The sequence below is a fragment of the Arachis stenosperma genome, chromosome 4 (assembly GCF_014773155.1).
Source record: "Arachis stenosperma cultivar V10309 chromosome 4, arast.V10309.gnm1.PFL2, whole genome shotgun sequence".
Lineage (NCBI taxonomy): Eukaryota > Viridiplantae > Streptophyta > Magnoliopsida > Fabales > Fabaceae > Arachis > Arachis stenosperma.
The window spans coordinates 2,430,803-2,440,137 of NC_080380.1; the positions used below are offsets into that span (position 1 = coordinate 2,430,803).

The 9,335-nt window shown below is 40.5% G+C and overlaps 2 non-coding genes across 2 annotated transcripts; both read right to left on the reverse strand.

Moving 5' to 3' along the window:
• Positions 1-205: 205 nt before the first annotated feature.
• Positions 206-313, reverse strand: LOC130977411 (small nucleolar RNA R71). Its single transcript, XR_009085102.1, has one exon. It is a non-coding gene; the product is annotated as a small nucleolar RNA R71 (small nucleolar RNA).
• An 8,579-nt stretch (positions 314-8,892) lies between these two features.
• On the reverse strand, positions 8,893-9,000 carry LOC130978699 (small nucleolar RNA R71). The gene has a single exon (XR_009086317.1). It is a non-coding gene; the product is annotated as a small nucleolar RNA R71 (small nucleolar RNA).
• Between the last annotated feature and the right edge of the window lie 335 nt (positions 9,001-9,335).

Below are 9,335 nucleotides of genomic sequence, written 5' to 3' on the forward strand. Positions count from 1 at the left end.
ATTTTTAACTGAATTCTTGCAGATTTGTGATACTATTAAGACTAATGGGGTTGATCCCGAGGTCTACAGGCTTATGCTTTTCCCGTTTGCTGTAAGAGACAGAGCTAGAATATGGTTGGACTCTCAACCTAAAGATAGCCTGAACTCTTGGGATAAGCTGGTCACGGCTTTCTTAGCCAAGTTCTTTCCTCCTCAAAAGCTTAGCAAGCTTAGAGTGGATGTTCAAACCTTCAAACAAAAAGAAGGTGAATCCCTCTATGAAGCTTGGGAGAGATATAAGCAACTGACCAAAAAGTGTCCTTCTGACATGCTTTCAGAATGGACCATCCTGGATATATTCTATGATGGTCTGTCTGAATTATCAAAGATGTCATTGGACCATTCTGCAGGTGGATCCATTCACCTAAAGAAAACGCCTGCAGAAGCTCAGGAACTCATTGACATGGTTGCAAATAACCAGTTCATGTACACTTCTGAAAGGAATCCTGTGAGTAATGGGACGCCTCAAAGGAAGGGAGTTCTTGAAATTGATACTCTGAATGCCATATTGGCTCAGAATAAAATATTGACTCAGCAAGTCAATATGATTTCTCAGAGTCTAAATGGATTGCAAGCTGCATCCAACAGTACTAAAGAGGCATCTTTTGAAGAAGAAGCTTATGATCCTGAGAACCCTGCAATAGCAGAGGTGAATTACATGGGAGAACCCTATGGAAACACCTATAATCCCTCATGGAGAAATCATCCAAATTTCTCATGGAAGGATCAACAAAAGCCTCAACAAGGCTTTAATAATGGTGGAAGAAATAGGTTTAGCAATAGCAAGCCTTTTCCATCATCCACTCAGCAACAGACAGAGAATTCTGAGCAGAATCCATCTAGCTTAGCAAATATAGTCTCTGATCTATCTAAGGCCACTCTAAGTTTCATGAATGAAACAAGGTACTCCATTAGAAATCTGGATACACAAGTGGGCCAGCTGAGTAAAAGAGTCACTGAAACCCCTCCTAGTACTCTCCCAAGCAATACAGAAGAGAATCCAAAAAGAGAGTGCAAGGCCATAACCTTACTTGGTGTGGCCGAACCCAGAGAGGAGGAGGAGGACGTGAATCCTAGTGAGGAAGACCTCCTGGGACGTTCAGTGACCAATAAGGAGTTTCCCTTTGAGGAACCAAAGGAATCTGAGGCTCATCTAGAGACAATAGAGATTTCATTGAACCTCCTTTTTCCATTCATGAGCTCTGATGACTATTCATCCTCTGAAGAAGATAAAGACATTGCTGAAGAGCAAGTTGCTCAATATTTAGGAGCAATCATGAAGCTGAATTCCAAATTATTTGGTAATGAGACTTGGGAGGATGAACCTCCATTGCTCATCAAGGAACTAAATGCCTTGGTTTAGCACACTTTACCTCAAAAGAAACAGGATCCTGGTAAATTCTTAATACCCTGTAACATAGGCACCATGACCTTTGAGAAGGATCTGTGTGATCGGGGGTCAGGCATAAACCTAATGCCACTCTCTGTAATGGAGAAACTAGGAATCTTTGAGGTACAGGCTGCCAGAATCTCATTAGAGATGGCAGACAACTCAAGAAAACAGGCTTATGGACAAGTAGAGGACGTGTTAGTAAAGGTTGAAGGCCTTTACATCCCTGCTGATTTCATAATCCTAGACACTGGGAAGGATGAGGATGAATCCATCATCCTTGGAAGACCCTTCCTAGCCACAGCAAGAGCTGTGATTGATGTGGATAGAGGAGAGTTGGTCCTTCAACTGAATAAGGACAACCTTGTGTTTAAAACTCAAGGATCTCCTTCTGTAATCATGGAGAGGAAGCATGAAAAGCTTCTCTTACTGCAGAGTCAACCAAAGCCCCGACAGTCAAACTCTAAGTTTGGTGTTGGGAGGCCACAACCAAACTCTAAGTTTGGTGTTGAACCCCCACATTCAAACTCTAATTTTGGTGTTAGGAGGTCCCAACAATACTCTGAACATCTGTAAGGCTCCATGAGAGCTCACTGTCAAGCTATTGACACTAAAGAAGCGCTTGTTGGGAGGCAACCCAATGTTATTTAACTATATCTATTTATTTTCTATTGTTATTTTATGTTTTCTTTAGATTGATAATCATGTGGAGTCACAAAAACTACTGAAAAGTCAAAAACAGAATGAAAAATAGCATTAAAAATAGCACACCCTGGAGGAAAAGCATTCTAGCATTTAAACGCCAGAAACAAGCATCTGTCTGGCGTTTAACGCCATAAACAAGCACCAAGCTGGCGTTTAACGCCAAAAACAAGCACCAAGCTGGCGTTAAACGCCAGAAACAGGCTACATTTGGGCGTTTAACGCCAAAAACAAGCAGCAAGCTGGCGTTTAACGCCAGACATGCATGCTAAGGGCGTTTTACACGCCTAATTGGAGCAGGGATGTTAAGTCCTTGACCCCACTAGATCTGTGGACCCCACAGGATCCCCACCTACCCCACCTCTTCTTCTCTCCTCTTCACACCTTTTCATAACTCTCTTCCCCAAATACCCTTCACCAATCACCTCAATCACTCTTCCCCATCACCTCTTCACCACTCACATCCATCCACTCTTCCCCATAAACCCCACCTACCTCCAAAATTCAAACTATTTTCCCTCCCAAACCCAACCCTAATGGCCGAACCCTACACCCTCCCCACTCCTATATAAACCCCTCATTCCTTCTTCATTTTCACACAACACAACCCTTTCTTCTTTCCCTTGGCCGAATACACACCCTCTCCCTCTCCTCCATTTTTCTTCTTCTTCTCCTTCTTTATTTCTTCTTTTGCTCGAGAACGAGCAAACATTTTAAGTTTGGTGTGGTAAAAGTATTGCTTTTTGTTTTTCCATAACCATTTATGACACCTAAGGCCAGAGAAACCTCTAGAAAGAGGAAAGGGAAGGCAAAAGCTTCCACCTCTGAGTCATGGGAGATGGAGAGATTTATCTCAAAAGCTCATCACTAAGAAAAGGATGGAGCAAACAAGAGAGCCCACTTATGGATCTCAACAAGAGCATGAGGAAATTTCTCACCATGAAATCCCTGAGATGCCTCAGGGGATGCACTTTCCTCCACAGAATTATTGGGAGCAAATCAACACCTCCCTAGGAGAATTAAGTTCCAACATGGGACAACTAAGGGTGGAGCACCAAGAGCATTCCATCCTCCTTCATGAAATTAGAGAAGATCAAAGAGCTATGAGGGAGGAGCAACAAAGGCAAGGAAGAGACATAGAGGAGCTCAAGAGCACCATTGGTTCTTCAAGAAGAGGAAGACGCCACCCTCACTAAGGTGGACCCGTTCCTTAATCTCCTTGTTCTTATTTTCCTGTTTTTCGTTTACTATGCTTTATGTTTATTTATGTTTGTGTCTTTATTACATGATCATTAGTGTCTAAGTGTCTATGCCTTAAAGTTATGAATGTCCTATGAATCCATCACCTCTCTTAAATGAAAAATGTTTTAATTACAAAAGAACAAGAAGTACATGGTTTCGAATTCATCCTTGAAATTAGTTTAATTATTTTGATGTGGTGACAATACTTTTTGTTTTCTGAATGAATGCTTGAACAGTGCATATGTCTTTTGATATTGTTGTTTATGAATGTTAAATATGTTAGCTCTTGAAAGAATGATGAAAAAGGAGAAATGTTATTTGATAATCTTTCAATCATAAAAATGATTCTTGAAGCAAGAAAAAGCAGTGAATAGAGAAAATCTTGCGAAAAAAAAAAGAAAAGAAAAGAGAAATGGCAAAAAAAAGAGAAAAAAATTAGAGAAAAAGCAAGCAGAAAAAGCCAAAAGCTCTTTAAACCAAAAAGTAAGAGCAAAAAGCCAATAGCCCTTAAAACCAAAAGGCAAGGGTAATAAAAAGAACCCAAGGCTTTGAGCATCAGTGGATAAGAGGGCCTAAAGGAATAAAATCCTGGCCTAAGTGGATAAACCAAGCTGTCCCTAACCATGTGCTTGTGGCGTGAAGGTGTCAAGTGAAAACTTGAGACTGAGCGGTTAAAGTCAAGGTCCAAAGCAAAAAAAAAAAGAGTGTGCTTAAGAACCCTGGACACCTCTAATTGGGGACTTTAGCAAAGCTGAGTCACAATCTGAAAAGGTTCACCCAATTATGTGTCTGTGGCATTTATGTATCCGGTGGTAATACTGGAAAACAAAGTGCTTAGGGCCACGGCCAAGACTCATAAAGTAGCCATGTTCAAGAATCAACATACTGAACTAGGAGAATCAATAACACTATCTAAATTCTAAGTTCCTATAGATGCCAATCATTCTGAATTTCAATGGATAAAGTGAGATGCCAAAACTATTCAAGAGGCAAAAAGCTACTAGTCCCGCTCCTCTGATTGGAGCTAAGTTTCATTGATATTTTGAAATTCATAGTATATTCTCTTCTTTTTATCCTATTTGATTTTCAGTTGCTTGGGGACAAGCAATAATTTAAGTTTGGTATTGTGATGAGCAGATAATTTATACGCTTTTTGGCAGTGTTTTTACATAGTTTTTAGTATGATTTAGTTAGTTTTTAGTATATTTTTATTAGTTTTTAAATAAAAATCACATTTTTGGAATTTACTATGATTTTGTGTGTTTTTCTATGATTTCAGGTAATTTCTGGCTGAAATTGAGGGACCTGAGCAAAAATCTGATTCAGAGGCTGACAAAGGACTGCTGATGCTGTTGGATTCTGACCTCCCTGCACTCAAAGTAGATTTTCTGGAACTACAAAAACTCAAATGGCGCGCTCTCAATTGCGTTGGAAAGTAGACATCCAGAGCTTTCCAGAAATATATAATAGTCCATACTTTGTCCGAGTTTAGACGACGCAAACTGGCGTTCAACGCCAGCTTTCTGCCCTATTCTGGCGTTAAACGCCAGAAACAAGTTGCAAAGCAGAGTTAAACGCCAGATACAAGTTACAAACTGGCGTTCAACTCCAAGGAAGACCTCTACACGTGAAAGCTTCAATGCTCAGCCCAAGCACACACCAAGTGGGCCCCGGAAGTGGATTTCTGCATCATTTACTCATTTCTGTAAACCCTAGTAACTAGTTTAGTATAAATAGGGCTTTTTACTATTGTATTAGGGAGATCTTTGATCAGTTTTATGCTATCTTAGACCATTATGGAGGCTGGCCATTCGGCCATGCCTGGACCATTATCACTTATGTATTTTCAACGGTAGAGTTTCTACACACCATAGATTAAGGTGTGGAGCTCTGCTGTTCCTCATGAATTAATGCAAAGTACTATTGTTTTTCTATTCAATTCAAGTCTATTTCTTCTCTAAGATATCCATTCGCACCCAAGAACATGATGAATGTGATGATTATGTGACGCTCATCACCATTCTCACCTATGAACGCGTGCCTGACAACCACTTCCGTTCTACATGCAAACAAGCCTGAATGTGTATCTCTTAGCCTTCTGATCTACGATCAGAGTCTTCGTGGTATAGGCTAGAATTATTGGCAGCCATTCTTGAGATCCGGAAAGTATAAACCTTGTCTGTGGTATTCCGAGTAGGATCTGGGAAGGGATGGCTGTGATGAGCTTCAAACTCGCGAGTGCTGGGCGTAGTGACAGACGCAAAAGGATTACTGAATCCTATTTCAGTATGATCGAGAACCGACAAATGAATAGCCGTGCGGTGATAGCGCATCTTGGACCATTTTCACTGAGAGGACGGAAAGTAACCATTAACAACAGTGATGCCCTACATAAAGCTTGCCATGGAATGGAGTATGAAGGATTGAATGAAAGCAGTAGGAAAGCAGAGGTTCAGAAGGAATAAAAGCATCTCCATACGCTTATCTGAAATTCTCACCAATGAATTACATAAGTATCTCTATCATATTTTATACTTTAATTATCTTTTAATTATTAAAACTCTATAACCATTTGAATCCGCCTGACTGAGATTTACAAGGTGACCATAGCTTGCTTCAAGCCGACAATCTCCGTGGGATCGACCCTTACTCACGTAAGGTTTATTACTTGGACGACCCAGTGCACTTGCTGGTTAGTTGTGCAAAGTTGTGACAAAGAACTGAGATTATGAACGTGCGTATAAAGTTTTTAGCGCCGTTACGAAGGAATGAACGATCACGATTTCTGCGCACCAATAGGGAAGAGATAGAAGAATTTGGTGAAGAAGAATGTGAACTTGAGAAAGCTTGGCAAGAGGTAGAGCTTGAAAAACCTTGCCAAGTGGTGGAAGAATCTAGAAGAGGATGGACGGGAGTGGAGCGTGCTTTGTCAAGACCATTGGGAACTCCTCCACCTAGGTTGTCATCTAATCCTTCATTTGAGTGGGTAAAACTTTTAATTCTTAGCGTTATTATCCCACTTGAATATGACATGCTTGAGACGGATGGCCAACTTAGGGCGCTTTGTGGAATTAAGCATAAGAGGAGGATGTTTAGTGGTTGGCGTTGTAAGTCTAGGCTCATTATGGTTGGGAGCTCAAAATTGAAGAGCATAGATTGGTGTGGTGCTCAATTGAATGGGTCTAGGAGGGTAGTTTGGTGCCTTCATGAGAATTCAACTTTTCTACCACCCAAACGGAATCAAGGTGATCAAATTGAAGACGGGTGTGAAAACAAAGTATGGGATTCTTGCTTACAAAAGGAGGATCAACTTTGGGAGCCTATGGTTTGTGAAGAACTCCATCAAAGCTTGGAGTTATTAACTTTGAATGATGAAACACAATGGAAGTCCAAGCATTGGTAGATGTTTGATAAACCACTATTTTATGGTTTATATTGTGTTTAATTATGTGGTTTTATCATGATCTTTACCCACTTATTCATTAAATAAGCATGCATTTATAATTCCTTCCTAAAGTTATTGCATGATTGAAAACTTGCTTCCAAGATACTTTTAATTATGTATTTTATTTCTCCTTTATTCCATTCGATGCCGTGATCTGTGTGTTAAGTGTTTCAGGCTTTATAGGGCATGAATGAGTTAGAGATTGGAAATGAAGCTTGCAAAAAAATGGAAGGAACACAAGAAATTGAGGAGATGACCAGCGAGAAGCGACGCGGCCGCATGGATGACGCGGCCGCGCGAATTGGAAACTGCACAAGTGACGCAGAGGCGTGGACGACGCACCCGCGTGGCAAAGCGAAACGCCGAATGACGCGTCCGCCGGAATGACGCGTCCGCGTGACATGCGCGATCTGCATAATCTGCAAAATCGCTGGGGGCGATTTTGGGCTTTATTTTGACATTGTTTTCGGCCCAGAAAAGCAGACTAGAGCCAGAGAACATGCAGAAACCAAAGAGAACATTCATTCTGCATAGTTTTAGTTTTTCAGATCTAGTTTTACTCTTCCTCTAGGTTTACTCTCTACACATTCATAGTTTTTAGGATTTGTTTTTTTCATTGTTTTTGTATTGGGATATTGAGAAGAGTTATTGCCTCATCAAGACTTCGACATTCTAGTTCGTTCTCTTTACTTGTCTCTTACTCTTCCATGTTCCTTAATTTACTTAATTTTACTATTGGATTATTTTAGCATTTATTAATACAAGAATTACTTTTATTTTTAATTAATCTTTTGATCATTATTTATCATGTCTTTCTTTAATTCCCTTTCTTATGTTATGAATTTTTCATTTACAATGAGCGAGTAGTTCCCTAACTTGATGGGGAGTTGATTGAAAGGAACCCTTGAGTTGGGATGCTCAAGAGAAAGATTGTAATTGGGTTTATTGTTGGATTGCTCTCTAGTCACTAACACCAATCCTCCCAAGAGCGGATTGGAACTTGTGGATAAAAACAGCATTCCAACTTGTTTGACTTTCCCTTACTTAGTGAGGGACAACTAAACATAATAACCCTCAATTGTCAATTAATCTTGAGAGTACTCCAACAAGAATAGGGCTTCCAGCTAATCAACTCCCAGTCAAGGCTTTTATTTAAATTACATTAATTCTCTAATTTAATTTTCTGTCATTCAACTCAAACCTTTTTGAAAACCATCTGATTAATAAAATAGCACACTTTCCTGCAACTCGTTGGGAGACGACCTGGGATTCATACTCCCAGTATTTTAATTTTAATTTCTGTGACACCCCTTTTAAATTGATAAGCGGATTTCTGGTTGGTTGAGAACTATACTTGCAACGCATATCTTATAACAATTCTTAACTCGCCAATTTCTGCTACCATCAATTTTTGGCGCCGTTGCCGGGGAGTTGCAATAGAGTGCTAAAGTTATTAATTGGATTTTATTTATTTGCATTTTATTTTATTTTGCTACTATGAGCTGCTTGTTTCTTTCGCTAGATGACGCGTTCACTTCCTGATCCAAGCTTGCCAGTATTCGATCCTGAGATTGAAAGAACTATTTCACGAATAAGGCAAGCTCGGCGTCGGTTAGTCCTCTCTGAGGGCGGATCTGAAACGTCATTTGAGAAAGAAACCAGCCCCCGTTCTACTGATTCGGTTGATTTACGTATAGGTGACATGGCAGCACCTAGGAGAGTTACTATCCAGGAGGCTGGAGCCCCTGATTTTACAATGCAACCGTTTCAAGCGCATCATCCAGCGGTGGCTACAGATTTTGAAATAAAGACCGCACTGCTCAATTTGATGCCCAAGTTTCATGGCTTACCTGCTCAAGAGCCTATCAAGCACCTGAGAGATTTTCAAGCAGCCTGTTCTACTGTCAGGCGTGATGGTGCAGATGAAACTTCAATTTTGCTGAAAGCCTTCCCGTTTTCTCTTGAGGGAAAGGCAAGAGAGTGGTACTACACTCAACCCGCAGCAACTGTATCCAACTGGGATACACTCAGAAGAGAATTTTTGGAAAAGTTCTTTCCAGCTGAAGTTACTGATAAACTGAGGAAAGATATTTCCATGATTGTTCAGGATGATTCTGAAACTCTCTATGAGTACTGGGAGCGCTTCAATAATCTTCTGGAAGCTTGCCCCCACCATATGATTGACAAGATAGTGTTACTCGGTTATGTCACACAGGGCATGAGGCCCCAAGATAAGACCACATTGGAAAGTGCTAGCAATGGGTCTATGAAAAAGTACAAGACCACTGATGAGGCATGGCAATTGATCAGTGACTTAGCTGAATCTACTAGGAATCACAGGCAGAAACAAGGCCATTCAAAAGCCGTTGCAGAAGTATCCTCTAGTAGAGAGACTACTGCTCTAACTCAGAGTATCTGTGAAATGACCAACTTGCTGAAGCAAATGCAATTGAATCAACAACAAGTTCAGCAAGCTCAACCTTCTCCAGCACAGCAAAACCAACAGTTAGTCCCACA